Below are 19,221 nucleotides of genomic sequence, written 5' to 3'. Positions count from 1 at the left end.
TTGATTGTTGAAAAGTGTGTGCGTTAAGGGCTGACAGTATCACCTGACGGGATCTGTCTGGGAGAAAGAGAGGAAGCACATTGTATGCTCCATCTAAAGTTAGTTGCTAAACCAGCCTACTGTAAAATGCCTTGCACGTAATGTGGAGTTGTCACAAATACCACTTTCCTCAGAGTGAGTACATTGCAGCTCGCAGCCTGTAGCCATGGTGTTTTTGGGGAAACGAAGACACACTGACGTAGCATGCCGTTGCTAGCTAGCTCTGTATGGCTAAAAGTTGCAGACTGATTGACGGGTGGAAGTTGTGATATTATTCGCTGAAACAGATTGGTACTACCACACTTCATATTCATATTCCATCTGTGGTCATTTTAACTTTACCAGCAGACTCCACTACAAGCTGATTGGCTGTAGAAACAGGTGACGTGCTTTACGTTCTAAAACCAGCTGCCGGCAACTTGACCTGCTGAGCTTCAGGTGACACCATTAGTCGGCTTGAGTCGAGCTCAGACTGGCCGCACATTTTGATATAAGAATATGAAAAAAATCATTTTTTGGTGTTTTTTGTGTGCATATATTGCTAAATTGATGCACAATAAAATGCTGAAGGAGTGGGTCTCAAAACCTGGAAATTAGTTAGCATTGTACCACTCCTGGTTTCCTCGTCTCAAAGTCAATGGGTTTTTTGAATGTTTTTTTAGTTAGATGCCTGAAATAAGTTCTGTGGTTAACACAAGCTTTAGAAATGCTAACGCCAGTAAATACCCCACTCATTAATTTTGAAGCTTTTATGTGTCTCACAAAAGACTGTTGCTAACAAATGGCTTATTTGTTTTTAGACTACAGAGTGTCATAACACTGAAACGATTTTACAGCCTCATTGTGGTGGCGACGTTGAGTCATATGACTGTAGTGTAGTTCGTTTATAGAGTAACGTTAGCTTTTTACTTCTGGTGATTGCATTTAGGCAGTATTATATGAACAGGGATGTGATCTAAAAAGAGTTGATAAGGCATTTTCCATTTCATCTCGACTTTAATACCTTTAGCTCTGTCAGCACTTCTCTGTTGTTTTCGTGGTATTAGCACTGTTAGTTGCTAGCTGTCAGCTCAGCCAAAGCATAATGTCCACCCTGTGCTTCCTTCCTAAGCTAAAGTCCCAGTGAAGAGGAAGTTAGAGCGTATTTTGCGTCTGTAGTGTGACATATTTCCCAGTGAAACAGAATATTTGATGGGTGAACGGTTACAAGAGGAATTTAAAACAAAATTCTTCATATTTGGCTGGACAGCTAAAGGTGGGCGGGTTGTAGTGTAGCACTATAGCGTGCCCTGGGGCTGACGTTTATCTGTGGGCTGACATGGAAGCTAGCATTGCCCTTGTTCAATTGTCAAAAGGCCTATGGGATTTTTTTTTTTTAAATAATCTCTGTGGCAAACAAATGTTTATGATACTTACACATTTTGTTCAGCAAGATTATCTTCACAAATGAGCACCACTGTTATTATTATTGAAGCTTAAATGGAATTGCCAGAAGTAAAAAGCTAGCGTTAGGCTATAAACGAACTACGCTACGTTCACATGACCTAACGTCACCACCATAACAGGACTGTAAAGCCATGTTTGGCGTCGTTGAGCATGATGACGCTCTGTAGTCTCATTTAGCCACTTGTTAGCAACCGCCTTTTTTAAGACACATAGAAGCTTCAAAGTATGGGGTGTTTACTGACACATTTTATGTTGCAGAACAAAACTGAATGCCTCTTCAGACTTTATTTCAGGCATCTAACCAAAAACCCATTCAAAAACCCACTGACGTTCAGACGGGAACCGTGAGTGGTAAAATGCTAACTCATTTCCAGATTTTTAGGACTCATTCCTGGAACACTGTTTATGGAGCTACAGCAGATTCTGGCTCTGCACACACAACCCTCAGTGTTAGATCAGGAGGAGGATGAAGGAGAGGTGAAGGAATGAATTAATCAGATTAATGAACGTAAAATCATATAGATCATAGATTTGCTCTTAATATGATATGCAGCTCCTTTAAAACTCAAATTAACAGAAAAAAAAATAGTGATTCAGGAAAACAATGTTGCAGAAACCTCAAAGAATTTGTTTGACATTTCGGAAAACATGTATCAGAATTTGGACTTTCATGCCAGCTTAGTTGAAATTTTGAGTCTGAGATAATTGGAATTTCTGACAGCTGAGATATCTCCCACTTGGTGAAGAGAACGACAGAACTGTCAACAAATTGTAAATGGTTGCAAAGCCACCATTGTGCTGGCAGCTAATCTAAATAGAATGTCATTGTCAACTATTTCTCTAGAAATCTGTTTTGGACACTCTAGCCGTTCCCCCTCCTGTTTTCAGACTTTTCATTTTCTTTCCCACTCTGCTCATCTTAATTCCCCTCTCAGCCCCTCGCTTGCCTTTTCCTCCATCTCATCCCTAATTCCTGCCTCTGTGGGTAATCCCCATGTGCCAGCATCTTCCCGTGGTAATGGTCCTTCAGTGAAGGAACCACTCTTGCCCACCCTCTCTTTAAGACACACATAGAAAGGCCGTGTTGAGCAGGAATCCTGAATTACACCATTACTGAAGTGATCCTCTTATGCAACCTGCTCTTCACACCCGTCCACAAAGCGGGAATGCTCACGAGCACAAATCCACGAAGGCACTTGCTGCCAGATTATCCACAGTCTACAATACTGCAGCTGCCATGTTTCCTTTATGATGAAACAATGCGTTTTGTTGGGTGCATTCACGGCTGGGACTCATCCTGGCTGGCTCTCTGGCAGAGACATTTGGATGACTTCATGATCATGTGTATGTGACTGGATATTTAGGACAGATCACATGAGATTGTTTTGCTTGGCTTGTGTACAAACAACGCATTCTTCTCCTCCCGGAGCAAAACAAACCTGACCAGTTGGTTGTCCGTAACTTGAGGCGATGCGGGCAATAGGATCGGGAAACACGTTCTTGGATGAGGGCAGTATCAGCCTCTTAGCAAACTGCATTCAGGCTGACATGTGGTTCCAGCCAGTCAGCAGAATGCAACCTGGCTGGCCTGCTCTTTCCGCTCAGCACGTCGGAGGGAGCCGGCCTTATCTGATGTGACATGGCTGACACCACCTTGAGAGCTGTGAGGAGACCCTGCCGCTGATTATTTCAAGCTCAGAAAACACGGTGAGGATCTGCTCGCTATGTGTTTACCCCCGCAGACGTCTCTCCTAAACTCAGGATGACTCTGTGGCATGACACGGGGCTGTGTAATAAGGCTGAATCATCTGCAGTGAATGATGGCGATGTGAAAACGAGCGGAGGCCAGACTGAGGAGTGTGAATCCAGAGAAGTGACTCAGCACTACAACTGTTTATCTTTGTGTAGTTTAGTTTACATGCCAGCACTGTGAGTGGTGGCCTGCAGACCTCGGTCAAACTGAATGTCCAAATTATTCTGCTTGCTTTAACTTGGAGTGCAACATAAGTGAGCTGCATCTAATACAGATAACAGGGGAGTGTTATTTAAATGCTTTCTGTCAATCTAAATCTCTTTTGAGGCAAATTCTAAACATCTTGTGCTGAATGAAGAACATATAAAATCACAGAAACTGTTTACTGATGTTAGCCTTACACCAAACGAATTTTCAAGTGATTTAATTGTTGCAGGCAAATTTTCAGTGAATGAAATCACTAGAGATTTCCCTGAGTTAATACACTCTCCCGTGATCTCAATCATGCAGAAGTTCAATGAGGTGAACTTTGCCAACAACCACTAGGTGCGCTCTCTCCAGCACCAAACAGGAAGCAGAAAACTGGGTAAACATGGAGGGAAGGGGCAAGAAAAGCCCCGTTTCCACCGAGCAGTACGGTCCGGCACACTTCAGTTTGGTACGTTTTTTTTCCCGTTTCCACTGTGAAAAGTTGTGGATGGTACCAATAGAACCGTTCCTACGGTCCCCATTTTTGGTCACCCCTCTGTGCGGGTACTTAGCACATAGATCTGATACTAAAAGGTCGAGCTAAAAACACTGCAGTCTGTTGATTGGTCGACAGAAAATCGTCACTTTTGCTCGACTCAATGCACAAAGCGGAAACCTGCCATTTTTAAAAAGCACATCGATTGCGATGAATGTTGTAAATACTGCAGTCTTTTCTTATCTCGAAATGTCAGCGCGCAACAATGTGTCTTGGTCAGTCAACGAGGTGCAGATGTTCCTCTCTATTATCGGAGAAGAGGAAATACAGCGGGAACTGGACGGAACCGTGAGGAACGAAAGTGAACAAGTTGGGTTTTCTTGTACTTTGTTGAAGAAGGAGAAACTGGTAGAGCTGTGGTGATCTGGTTTACCAACCAGCACCTGCTTTAGTGAGAAACTTCATTTTGAATCAGTTTGTCTGTCATTTCTATGGTAACCAGCAAAGGCTGGTAGCAAGTTGACGTGTCAAAATCCAAAATATTTAGTCTGTACACAAATACTGTTTGTCTTTATAGATTGTATTGATGCCAAATTTACAATAGTATGGCACCTTTTGATCTTATGTTTCTACAGTTATGTGTTTTTGCAGTCATGGAAGGAAATGTAAATATGTCATATTTCTTAAAGGGAGTTTGGTGTAATATTTTCCACCAGGAGCAGGATGGGAAATAATCTGAAATGGAATCAGTTGTAGTCTTGCAAATAGTGACCCTGCAAGATCCCCAGTCTTTGCAAAATCATACAGTGTGTGACTGACATCGTCTGTAGATGTGAGAGGGTGTCAAGACTTGAGTCTTTTCAAAGTTCTTCAAAGTGTTCTAGTTTTGAATGGGCATTTTGCAGACTTAACATGACTGGAGACCTGAGAGCAGAAACAAGAAAGTTCTGTATGTTCTGTTCTGTATAGTAATGTATGACCACCTCTTATGAAGTGGCCAAGGCTTCACCCAGGGCTGTATCGACTCTAAACAGGGCCTCAGGCCAAAATGAGCTATGGGCCCTACTGACCCCCTACAGTTTAGCACCAGTTTGCAGTAATTTGATTGAAAGGGATGTACTTTGCTCATTTTCAGGGCCATTTTTGTATTTTGTACATGCTTTGACATTCAAAAAATGTTATTTTCCTCATACAGTCTGAGCTGGAACATCTGTATTCACCCTCTATCTGAGACGCTCTGTTTTAGCACTTGTCTCTTTAAAGCTCAGCCCACTCTGATTGGCCAGTGTTTCTTGATCTTTTGTGTCTTTGTGTCTCTGCACCATCATTGCAACTGGGGAATGACTGTAGCTCTACTGTGAAAAATATATAGCTTCTCAACTAGGGCACGTTTCAGCAAGATTTGATCCAAAATAAGAAAAAAATTAACATCTGCAACCAAGAACACTCACAGTAGTGTCCCTGGAGCAGCTGACTAAATAAAGGAATCCGTCACTGAGCTGATGACAGCTTGTCTCGAACGTAGAAAAAAACATTGGAAACAGACTTTTCTCAACGGTTAAAAGCCTCAGGGATTATTTTTTATGTACGTTTACCTCATTATTTGAAATTTAGGCCATGTTTAATATGAAAATCCCACACTGTAACATTATAAACATGTATGACAGAAAATAAAGAAAAGCATTATAGGTCCCGATATGTCATGAATATGCACTATGCAAGAACAACATGGCTGGTTGGTGACCTTTGCTCTACCCTTAGGTCACTTGATGAAGCTTGAGTGGGCTCTGTCCACTGATTAAGGCCATGAGATGAGATTAAAATCTCAAGAAAAATCAATTAAGTGGAGCCATTTTAATGGTTATTATTCAGTTAACTAAAAGACTTGTGACTTGACTTAAGACTTGTTATTTAACACATGATGTGGGCTTGTCGTAAAGGGAAACCCCGTCTATTTAGCATCACATCTTTATTATTACCTTCAGGGATTTACAAGAGAAAAATTGAGGATACAAGACAGGCTGAGATACTCTTTATTTCTAGTTCACTAACAAAGACCACACCAATAAGATAAAGATTTCTAATGGTTTATTGCGTATGATGGATTATGGGTCCGGAGGAAAGCGTGAAGGGGTGAGGACTGAGGGATTAGAAAATGAAAGGATGAGGATGGGAGGGATGAAGGGATGAGAGTCGAGGGTTGAGTGGATGAGGGATGACAGGTTAAGGGTTGAGGGATGAAGGGTCGAATGGATGAGGGATGAGGGTCGAAGGGTTGAGGGATGAAGGGATGAGGGGATGAGGGTCGAAGGGTTGACGGATGAAGGGTTGATGGTCGAGGGTCGACTGGTTGAGGGATGAAGGGTTGAGGGTCGAAGGGTTGACAGATGAAGGGTTGATGGTCGAGGGTCGACTGGTTGAGGGATGAAGGGTTGATGGTCGAGGGTCGAATGAATGAGGGATGAAGGGATGAGGGTCGAAGGGTTGACCGTTGAAGGGTTGATGGTTGAGGGTTGAATGGTTGAGGGATAAAGGGTTGAGGGTCGAGGGTCGAATGAATGAGGGATGAAGGGTTGAGGGTCGAAGGGTTGACGGATGAAGGGTTGATGGTTGAGAAGGGTTGAGGGTCGAAGGGTTGACGGATGAAGGGTTGATGGTTGAGGGTTGAATGGTTGAGGGATGAAGGGTTGATGGTCGAGGGTCGAATGAATGAGGGAGATGAAGGGTTGATGGTCGAGGGTCGAATGAATGAGGGATGAAGGGATGAGGGTCGAAGGGTTGACGGATGAAGGGTTGATGGTTGAGGGTTGAATGGTTGAGAGATAAAGGGTTGAGGGTCGAGAGTCGAATGGATGAGGAATGAAGGGATGGAAGGCTGAGGGTTGATGGATGAAGGCTGGGTTCCCGGGTAGCAGGCAAGCGCGATGAGGAATGTGTTGGGTCGAAAGCAGGAACCCGGGAGGAGGGATCCTGGGAGTGAGACTGAGTTGGGGAGTTGTCTCTTCGCGAGCTCGGCTTCGGATAGAGCCCCCACTGGTTCCTGTATGCAGAAAGGAGCAGAGAAAAAGATGTAAGAGGCAAGACAGGATTGGGTGGGTGGGATGTGAGAAATGTGTCGAAAAGAAAGAGAACGCATCAGGTGTGCTTAAATACAATTGGGTGGAAATGGGATGTGTTGGAGGCGTGGTCTTTGCTCCCAAACCTAGCTTATAAAACTACATTATGTGTCAAACTTCAAAAACACTGGATCCCTAGAATTCAACTGCATCTCTGGTTCGATCTCCCTGCCTGGTAAATGCCCAAATCTTTCAGATTCTACCCCCAAGTTTGTAACTCTACTGTTTAAAATGTGATGTCTCAGAGCCACAGAGGACACGATGCCGCTGTTCTCACAGCCTGAGCTGTACTCTTCAAGCACTCACTCACTCATCCTCATATGAAACTGGTGGAGTGCTACTTTAAAAACATTTCTGATAACTTTTCCATCAAAAAGCACGCTCCAGTCCTCGTGCCTGCTTATGAATAATACTATGACATTAACAACTCCTACTCATCCTCCTACGACACAGTGCCTATAACTTTTGTGTCCAGTATGGAGGTGTGCAGGGTGATGAAATCACACAGCAGGGAAATCTACTGGCTCATTGACTTTATTGCACACCCCTCCACCCCCAGCTCCGAGTGAATGAAGTGAAAGAACTGACCCTCACTTGCCCTCTGTTTCAGCGTACTGCTGGCTGCATTAATATAGACTTTGTAGCCTGTGTCTCCTACTCTGATGCTATCTTCCCAGAATGAATGGGCTGCATGTTTCTGCTGCCATAACCTCTGTGGTCAGTCTGAATGGGACTCTCCACTGTTCTTTGCAAGGGGAAAAGGTTGCTCTTTGCCTGCCTACCCTTTCTTTTCTGCTCTGCAGACAAAAGAATAATGAAGTTATTTATGTGCAGCTCATTACAAATGGCTAAGTCTCTCTCAGATACAGCCAATCTCTTTCCTCTGGCCACTGTCCGTCGTTAGGCAGCAGAGCGCCCTGAACAGTAAAACCTTCATCCAATTTCACACAGTCGTGATGCTCATGCTCAAATGAATAAAACCGTAGTAAAAAGTCAAATACATGTCTTGGGCTCAGGGGATGAGGGTGGTGTTTTGATAGGTGCACTGTGGTTTGTAGGAGGGAAGTAAAAAAAAGTGTAAAGCAGGTTTGGCAGAACTGGTAATAGAGTTTGCCACCAGTGATGAAAAAGAAATAACAGCCTCACATAAAAGTAAAAAATGAATGCTGAGATATTTCTTCAGAGGAGACATTTCTTCTACAGTACAAAAAAGTATATTTACTGTTATTAGGTCCACATTTGTAATGGACAAGGGTGGACAAAATAACATGAACACCCAGCAGTATATTTAAAGCAATCCAATGCACCACAAACTACAACAACACATTCTTACCCCAACCTCGTCACGTATTGATGTTTGGTCATGGACTTTCCACTTCGAGTTTGGCTTTAGAATCTTACGGGATGTGAACATTGCTCTCCTAGGTAAAAGTCAGTGTTTGTTGGACCCATCCACCCCACTTGTACGGCATTATTTTCTTTCTTGCCCTGCCACGTTTCATGCCGACATTAAAGGACGGCTTTTCTCGTCAGTGTCTGCAAGTTTCTGCCCAAGCGCCGGATGTTGATGACTTCGGAGTGAGATCGGGTTGACCACAATGTTAAATTGAGTACATTAGGCCCGTTTCCACCGCAGGAACTTCGGGGTAATTTTACAGGGCCGGGGCCGTTGGTGCATGTCTCCACCGCAGGAACCACCCCTGAAGGACAGAGTTCCGGAACTTTTACAGGGGCTAAACAAGTCCCTGCCTCGGGGTAGGTACTCAGAACGGCCCCGAAAGACTCCTGGCTGGGGCTTGGGGATTACTTGGTGCTGATTGGATATACTCAAGGAGGCATGTGACAACAACAGAAAGCAACAAAATAGCCGGCATTTTTAAAACTCAGCAGAAGAGGGTTAGCTCGTTCATATAGCTCCCGCCGCCATGTAAAAAAAACCTCACTAAATGGCCCATGAAAAAAATATTTTTTCCAGCGGATATCTTAGTTACAACATGATTGAGCTCACAAAGCAGTTTTGTGTTGATATGTGTGGTATTGATTCAGTTTTGGGAAATCACAATGTCTAGAAAGCATCAGCTGACAGGGACAGCTAACAGCAGCAGCAAAGCTAACATCAGGACGTGATCTGTTAAAAGCCTCCTGTTGTCGGATACGACATGAAACTACTCCAGTTAGCTCAATCATGTTGTAACTAAGACATCCGCTGGAAAAATATTTTTTTCACGGGCCATTTAGTGAGTTATTACAGACACCGCTATCGGCTAATGGCATCCCTACATCGTCCCTACATCGCCCCGGTCAAAATGGTCGCGCAACGATGACGTCACATCCAGAGCTCGTAACTTTACAGGAACCTTCCTCCGACTCCGCTCTCAGTGGAGACACGGCGGTTGAGAGGGCCGAGCGAGAGGACGTTCCTGTAGTAGTTCCTGCCCCCCAAATAGTACCAGGAACTTCTTCAGTGGAAACGGGCCTATTCTTGTCCTTGAAACAATAGTTTGACGATAAAATGTGAAAGGATAGTTTGATTTTTTGAAGTGGGGTTGAACGAAGTACCAGTCTATACTCCCTGTTTTACCTACAGTAGATGGCAGTTGGCATGCCCCCAGTTTGGAGAAGCAGAAAGGACTACTGACACAGAAGCTAAACCCTGTACTGCTGTGGATGGGGCATTAGCAAAACGTATTTTAGCCACTTAAAAAAAGTCCCACCTAAAAAAATCAGCTGTCTTTGACAGGGCACTGAAGTTGTTATACTGCTCTCCTCAAAGACAGACTCCATTGAAAAAAACAGTAATTTTACATTGCAGAACACAGGAGCTGCTGGTCTACCACTGCCTCGACCTGTTAGTTAGTTTGTGTTATTGTGTGACTTTGGAGAATCGGAATGAACTGTTTCAGACACCAAAGACACAATAACAGAAACAAACAAACTGATCGAGGCAGCAGTAGACCAGCAGCTCCTATGTTCTGCAAGATAAAGTTACTGTTTTTGTCAATGCAGTCTGGCTTTGAAAAGAGCACAGATAAGTTTCGCTTTCAGTTCAGTTCCCCGTTGGAAAGGGCTGTCTGACAAAAAGGTAAAGCACTGAAAATATCTTGAATATTGTTTTCATTTAAAGCATTATAGATTTTTTTAGGTGGGTAAAATACATTTTGTTGCTGTCCCTGTCCACAGCAGTACATTGCTTAGCTTCTGTGGCAGTACTCCTGCCTGCTTCTCCAAACTGGGGGCATGCCAACTGCCATCTACTGTAGCCTATGTAATACACTGCCTATGAATAAGTACCTCATACAGCACCACTTCAAAAAGTCAGAACTGTCCCTTTGAATCAAGGTTACTATCTCTGGAGCTTTAAACATCATCCCATGGTCTTCCTCGGCAGATAAAGCAGCCACAGATGCGTATGACCAATTTCTGACACTATCCCAACAAAACCAAACAGGTTATGCTTGACAAAAGTGGCATCTACTGCATGGCTACCATATTCCGTTGCATAATATATATATAGTACAAGTGTCCATTACATTCTGTCCGCCCCTTGTAGCTGAATCAGTACACTGAACATTTCAGGGCATGTTTTTTTCTCCAGTAAAAGCAGTCAGAAGCCACCTACTGCACACCCCTCTGGCACTTGTTATCTGTTATGAAACTGAGTTTTTTTTTTTCTCCCAGAGACAAATAAATGAATCAGAGTCAACAGGAATGAAACACACATAAATGATCAATTTGCTGTTTTCTGGGTTGCATAAACCTGTACTTCATGTAGTTGCTGTATAAAGTGCTGTATGAATCATAATGTTTGGTACAGGTGCTGGCTGTCTCAGGTTGACTGAGTTGCCTTATGTTGTCAACAGCTGTACGGGTGAGTTTTCATGTCCTGGAAGATGAAGAGAGCAGTACAGGAGATGGCTGCTACCTCCAGAATACACAGATTAGACTCTCTGTTGCTCCTCTCTGCCCTGTTTACTCTTCACACCTGAGCAGGCATACAAATAAACCCGCAGTGCTGCCACAGAATGCTCAACACTCAGTCACGATTAATATTTTATTTTTCCTGCAGCTGACTGAAGAGCTTATGCAAGGAGTAAAAATCAGCAGGTCTCCAGAGACATTTCCTGTGTGTGCATGTGTGCATGTACGCCGAGCTTGTACTGTACTATTAGTACCAGCCGGTGGCTAAAGTGGGCTGTGCAATGGTTGGCAGGTTGAGAAAAAAAAAGGGTTCAGAGCTGGGGATATTTATCCCTCCATCTGTTTACTTGCTTTAGATAATTAGTAAAATATTAGTTACAATGCCAGCAGTGCACTAATGGAAGGTGTCACGCTTCCTTCTTTGGCTCAGTGTCACCTCTATCCACCACAAACACACCCTCAGCACTATCAGCCCCACTTATACATGGGATATCCCAGCACTGTGTAGCCACTGTGCAAATGCTGCAGAAGGACATACTGTATTCCAGTTGCCCTTTTCTCCCTTTGTATCATATGAACAGAAACACAGATCATTTAAAGTGATACTCATAGAGTTTTCAAAAGGATTTTAACACAAAGTTCATGGAGCTTAAGACTTGGAGATAAAATACAATATCTAATCTGAACTTAGAAGAGACAAAACAGGACTTGAGGGTCCGTTTCATACAACAAGTCCTCCAAATTAAACAAAATATGACTTTTGTAACTGCCCTACAGAACAACACATAGAGATTTTTTTCTGATCTGATGCCAGAGGATGACCTAATTTGTCTGTGCCTTCCAAAACTATTAAATATACATATATAAAATAAATAAATCTGTGACATGATGATGTGAAAATGCTATCACTAATAGGGATCTATTATTCATTCATTCATTTTCCATAGCCACTTATCCTCTTGGGGGTTGTGGGGGGGCTGGAGCCTATACCAGCTGACATTGGGCGAGAGGCGGAGTACACCCTGGACAGGTCACCAGACTATCACAGGGCTGACACATAGAGACAGACAACCATTCACACTCACATTCACACCTACGGCCAATTTAGAGTCATCAATTACCCTGCATGTGTTTGGACTGTGGGAGGAAGCTGGAGTACCCAGAGAAAACCAACTCTGACATGGGGAAAGCATGCAAACTCTGCACAGGAGGGCTCCCCCACCCCAGGTTCAAAACAGAAACCCTCTTTCTGTGAGGCAACAATACTAACCAGTGCACCACCGTTCCTTATTTTCTGTCATATAAAATTTCACAATCTTAGATGTGCGTATTAAATGTTTAAATATTAAAAAGTAAAATGTATGTAAAAGTAATTCCTTTGAGCAAAATCGTCAGGCTTCAGACTGCTCTGGATCCTTGTTTCTAACAGCTTTTTGTAATTTGGCTCCAAGCTGACGTTGAAGTGTGATGGATTTCTTTATATGGTCATCTGCTCAAGGCATGCTACTGCTTTATATTATAGCCTACACTGCTACATGTAGCAACATGCTAACATCGGGGAAACGTAACCTTGGCTGCAGATGTTGTAAATTTCTTCCAGACTTCAGGTCATAGTCCTTCTGGAACATGTCTGGTTGCGAAGATTTGGGGTTGAGAAGCTTTTGTGGATACAGCGTTTGTGGTGGGCCTCCTTTTTATTACTATTAAAGTTTCTCAGTGGTGCATGAAGCCAAAAATACTTGAATTCCATGGTTTGAAATTACCCACACCCTCCACACTGTGGGGACCACAGAGCAAGTACATGAGAGACGAACAGTGGCCAAGCATGTCCAAGCGTCTAACCTCCACTGGCTGAGTGACTAAATTCTGGTCAAGTACTTTGCTAACTTGAAAATGATTTAATTGCGTAGTTCTTCTAGACTTTAGAAATGATATCGGGCTAAATGGATCAGGGGGAGATCTTAAAGAGACAGGCGCTAAACGGAGCGTCTCAGACAGAGGGTGAATACAGGGGTTCCAGCACAGACAGTATGAGGAAAATAAAGTGGTATTTGACCATTAAAGCATGTAAACATGTTCTGTAGAAATCCAAAATACAAGTATGAACCTGATAATGAGCACAACAGGTCTCCTTTAAGCTTTGGCTAGGTTGAGGCACAAAAAACGACTAAGTTAGTTTTAGGGGAAGATCATGGTTGGGGTTAGAGTAAGTATGATTAGGGAGCCTTTGTCATCATGATTGTAACCACGAGATTAAAGTTAGGAAACAGCTTCGGTTAAACAAGACCAAATACCGACGGTCAGTTGGAAACATAAAGACAGTCACGAGTCAGTTACTTTTAAGACGTCATCATCAGGCGACCTACATAAGAACTTCCTGTTTTTATGTTGTAATATAGCCATTGAAATGCTAACCTGTGACACACTGAGCTGTTGTGTAACAGTTACACAAATAGAGGAGATACATAAACACACCAAATTTGCCTCTATCATGTGAGTTGCATGGCAGCAATCTATCTAAAATTTGCTACCATTAGCTAACATTAGCGATCAAAGGCTACCGATCATACTGGACCAAGTAAGCCTGTTGCAGCAAAACCTTGCAGTGTATTGAACTGTGCAAAATATTGACTTTTCATTTGTAGTAGGTCAAGGTCAAAGTAATGTTTACATCCCTGAGGGGCAAGTTGTTGCACAGCCAGCAGTATTGCAATCATCATACAAAAAAATCACACAAGAAAATAGAAAATAACACACAACTAACAAACAGGGAATCACAAGATAGAAGAATAAAGGAAGTCTGTGTTATTTTTGTCTATCAAAAGGTTCCATAGTCTTTCATTCTTAAATGCCAACCATTGCATACAAACCTCTGACAGCATTCAGACAATCCATCTACAGTGCATTGTTTAGCCGGGACATGCTGTCAGTAGTTGATTCAAAAGCCTACATAGTAAATTTTACATAGAAAAAAATACCTCCACAATAACAAAAACATTATGTAAACTGTGCCATGGCTCTGCTGGATCTCAATCACTGCATTACACCAGTGAATAAACCACATGAATCATCGCAGCAATAATGGAGTTGGAAGCTGACATGAGCAGCGCTGAGTCAATTGTTGTGCAACACTCACACAGTTCATTGTTAACACCCTTGACATCAAGTCATTAGTGATCTGCAGCGCGAGGACATGACACATGCTTGGCATTTATATCAAACAACACATTTACATTACACCGACTGCTCCTTTTGACATCTGCCCACATTAAAACAGTCCTACAAAGCCGATCTCTCACCGTCTCCCAGCAGCGAAAACCACAGTTCACACACGTTATTATCTCTGCAGCTGATCAGCGGCCATTCACTGGGTCCTGCAGGAGGCAAAGGAGGCCATGGATGTATGTTTGACCGAGCCAGGGAGTGTAAAGCAATGGCTAAATCTCTGTAAGCAGGCCCTGGCACTGCTCCCCAATTGCCTGCCTGCCTGCTGTGTGGGCATGGGCCTGGAGGGGACTAATCCCTTGGCATGGGCACGGGTCACACATGTTGATGTGTATGTCAGTGTTTGCAAGCAGAAGACCAAAGCTGCAGGATGAAGACGAGACCTGGCGACAGATTCAGAAAGCCCTGACTAATAACCTCCAACGCCTTCCATGCTTAACTAGCGGCCCTCACACAAAGTCTCGGATACTCCTCGGAGATGACGGGTAGTGTTTTTGGAGGTCTGCCTCGTACTGTACCGACAGGGACAGCCCTGATCTTACATAACCTCGGTCTGTGGGAGATTGCGCCAGAGTGCGAGGCCTTTGACCCTTACATGCTGCTCGGTTTTTGCTTAGTGGGCAGCGGTGGGTGCTGTGAAAGTTGACATGTTGTTTCAGCCTTGTCAACCTGTGTGTAGATGGCCATGAGGGTGCGACAGCTTTCCTGTCTGTTATCTTGGCAGCTAAGGTGACCCACAGGAGGCCCGGAGGCAGCAGGAGCAGCTTCTGCTCTGCAGCCTCACGAGTCTCCCAGCACGTGTGTGTGTGTGTGTGTGTGTGTGTGTGCGCGTGTTGTTTGTAATTTCAAGACAACATTGCACTCAAGTGTTAAAGGATGGTTTGACATTCTAGGAAATATGCTTATTCGAGTTCATGATGAGAATGAAATGAAAAGATGGATACTACTCTGTTTGTTAAAATCTGCCTACCAGCACCTCTAAAGTTCTTTATATTAAAAAAAACACATTATTTCATGTATTTATTGAATCTTTATTTAACCAGAATAGGTCCCATTTTCGTTTAAAATCTCTCCTGCGACCAAGATAGGCAGCAGCACAACATAAAAACTGATTTTAAAACCACATAAAACAGAGGAACAGTAAATACTTTAATATAAAATATATAGAACAAAGTGCAGTACAAGCCATGTATCCAAAATATCAAGTAAAGCACTGACACCCCAACTATTCTGTCTGAAAAATGAAGCCAATGTAGAAGTGCCAAAACTGCAGTTCCTCAAACGACCACTTGAGGCTGGCTCCAAGAACGAATCAATCCTCATAGACCCCTATGTTAAAATGCCCAAATTTACAGCAGGAATTAACATGTTTACAGCCTGGTACAAAAAACATATTTTGTGTATTTTGCTAATTTCTCCATTATTGACATCAATGATCAAAATTATCTTTGCTAATAACATGTTGGATTCATCTTAATTCGTATTTTCAGACATGTTTTGAGTTGTCATTGATTCATTCATTCATTCATTTTCTGTAACCACTTATCCTATTAGGGGTCTTGGGGGGCTGGAGCCTATCCCAGCTGACACTGAGTGAGAGGCGGGGTACACCCTGGACAGGTCAACAGACTATCTCAGGGCTGACACATAGAGACAGTCAACCATTCACACTCACATTCACACCTACGGACAATTTAGAGTCATCAGTTAACCTGCATGTCTTTGGACTGTGGGAGGAAGCCGGAGTACCTGGAGAAAAACCACGCTGACACAGGGAGAACATGCAAACTCTGCACAGAGGGGCTCCCCCACCCACAAATATTCATTTTAATTCCTCACAAATATTTCCTAGACCATAGAAATAAAAAACTGGAGTTCTTAGTAGGTGGTGTTCCCCTTTAAGACAGTGGCCATTTTGAGTGACAGGTGGGTGCCAACCACAGACATATGGTTATTTATTATGAGACATATATTTATTATATCTATGGGTGCCAACCGTTGACAAGTCGCCACAACGTTGGTGACAATGTTGGTTTGACAGCGTCTACATGGCGTAACCACTGATTCACAGAGTATAGCCGTAGCTGTCGCTATTTAAATGTTTTTAGCCCATGAAAGTTACTTGCAACATTTTGGGCGCCTAAAAAAGTCTTGTATAGCGTTTGGTTGTATTAAAAGACTCTCTGGTGTGTTCAGTTTTCCTGGTAAGTACATCTTGTTTTAATGCTTTTAAGCCTATTTGTTGCTAGCGAATATTAGCATTAGCATTAGTATTAGCACAGTTAACTACAGCCGTTAATGCACCGTGCTAACTAAGCTAGCAGCTAGCGTTAGCTCCATCTTCTCCTCCAAATATGGTCACCTCTGCCTCCAAAAATCCAACATGGCGACGGCTTGAATGGTAAACTTGAGGCTTCGAAACAGGAGTCCACAAACAAGTGGGTGTCACGGTGGCTATGTCCATTATTTTATACATTCACACACTGTATGAAAGCCCAGCCAAGAATTTAATATTACATATTGTTATATTAACACTTAAGCTTTGTATGAATTAAACAAAGAAGCTTTAGAAGTACTGGTAGGCTGGTTTTGTTGTCTTCACACAGAGCCCAGCCAGCTCTTTCCCCTTGTTTTCCAGTGTTTATGATATGCTTATTCAAAGTGACAGACATGAGAATCACATCTAACCCTCTGTAACTCCCCAGTAAAGTGAATAGGCATACCTCCCAAAATGTGCAACAATTTTCCTAAAGTTCTTTTAAGTGGAAACATCATCTGCTTTTAATTGAATGGGCCAAAACTATTAAAAGTTCAGTAATGGTTAGTGACTTAATTATTCTGGGAGCAGACTATAAATACAGCTGGGTAATAACAGAGGAGATAGTAAACAGCAGGGCGACAGGGCTTTTCTTAACAACACTGCTGCAAAATTTAATTTTAAAACAAACAACTTAGAATTTCTGTCTTCTGTGTTTTGAGGGAGGAAACAGTATAATAAAAAATGGATAAAAGAGATACCATCTTGGGAATATCTAGCCTGTTTTTGGTGAATTTTCCTCACTTGCGCTCTCATAATAAATCATACCAAAGTATAACGTCTACTCATATATTGATATTTCCATAGAAGGTACATTTTGAAGTCCAGAAAATAAAACAGTCCAATTATTTACTGTAACACAAAGTGACAGGTCCAGGTGACAACAGCTAACACCAAATAATAGGTGAGCAGCGACACCTGAGCTTCAGCGGTCACACGGTAGCCCCCAGGACTCTACCGAGTCCTCAGTTGGCCTGTTGGGTGACACATTTGCCGAGCTGCCAACGATCAAACACTAATTAGGACTGTAGTGCAGGCTAAATCCAGCTCCACTCAGCATTTTAAGCTGACATATACATTTGTGGAAAATTCATGACACATAAAAGTGAAGTGGGGCTCTTTCATATTAATGCTTTTCCGAAGGCACGGGAGAATTGATTTTTCCCCTTATAATGGTAATTGTTTGCTTTATAGTGATCACTGACTGCAGGACATATTTTACCCACATTTAATTTACTGTTGCCACACTGACAGTAAGGTCCCCATTACATTATTCATTCCTAGTATGTGCAGGTCCAAGCTCTGTTTGTGTGAGGCAATTTTCTGAAGCATTATAATCTTGGCAAAAGGAACCTTTAGGCAATGAGGAATTATTTCATGGTTGCAGATTTGGAAAGGAGGGGGGCTGAAGATCTATAACCTCAATTATTCAGCATGATATCAAAATGAGGATAGCAGGTGAGTTGCAGGCCAGTTATTAAAGGGGCTGTGCTATGGACTGTAGGCGTAGATTTCGAGGGGGTGGGACCCAGGGCACACAACCTCCTCAGTATATAGAACACCATAATGTATGTCCCCTCCCAATAAAAACATAACAGTAGCAGAGGACTTTTGTTTTGACAAAATTAAATTCATGCAGAAAAGGCTCTTATTGGTACATAAAAATTCACTTGAAGGAAATTAAAGTTCCAGTGTGTAGCACGGTGGCGCAGTGGTTAGCATTGCTGCATCGCAGCAAGTGTGTTCCTGGTTTGAACCCAGGATGGAGGGTTCAAACCCTGTGGTAGGGGAGCCCTTCTGTGCAGAGTTTGCATGTTCTTCCTGTGTAAGCGTGGGCTTTCTATGGGTACTCCGGCTTCCTCCCACAGTCCAGATGCAGTTTAGGTTAATTGGTGACTCTAAAAACTGCGCGCAGGTGTGATTGTGAGCGGGAACGGTTGCCTGTTACTGAGCGTCATCCCTGAGATGGTATGGCGACCTGTCCAGGGTGTACCCCGCCTCTTGCCCAATGTCAGCTGGGATAGGATAAGCGGTTAGAGAAAATTAATGGATGAATGAATATGTAAGATTTAAGGGGATATTTTGGCTGAAATGGAATATAATATAAGTGTTTTCTCAAGTGTACAATCATTTGAAAATAAGAACCCTTGTGTTTTTGTTACCTTTAAATGAGTCATTTATATCCACATAGGTAGCGGGTCCTTGTCCACAGAGATCCCCATGTTGCACCCCCATGTTTCTACAGTATCCCAGAATGGACAAACCAGACATCTGCTCTAGATAGGCCAATTTGCGTTTTTGCTTCCGCCACCATAGTTCGCAGCCCCTCCACAATGACAGTTCAGGAAAACACCAGTTTTTTTGATGGGGAACTGCTTTACTCTTTGCTTTTACCGGCTGAAATCACCAGGTCTGTTTGTTTAGACAGGAAGATGCCTCTGTGGATAATTATTCTCCCATTAAAACCCTCCTAAATGTCTAAATCTGAAGTTGTCAGAGAAAAAAAAGGGAGCACACATTAGCAGGCACTGGGATAGCGGCCCATCTGACATGCTAAATAGCATTGGAGAAACACTGATTTTTAATGTGAAAATGCTTTATTCAGTGTTTTTACTGGATTTATCCACCAGGTCTGTTCGTTATGAGAGGATGAGACCTCTGCGGATAATTTGGCTCCTAGTAAAAACCTCCTAATCAATGAACACTGATGGAATTGTAACCT

This window comes from Epinephelus moara, chromosome 12 (genome assembly GCF_006386435.1).
Source record: "Epinephelus moara isolate mb chromosome 12, YSFRI_EMoa_1.0, whole genome shotgun sequence".
In the NCBI taxonomy this organism is placed as follows: Eukaryota; Metazoa; Chordata; class Actinopteri; order Perciformes; family Serranidae; genus Epinephelus; species Epinephelus moara.
This window is presented reverse-complemented; position numbering follows the sequence as displayed.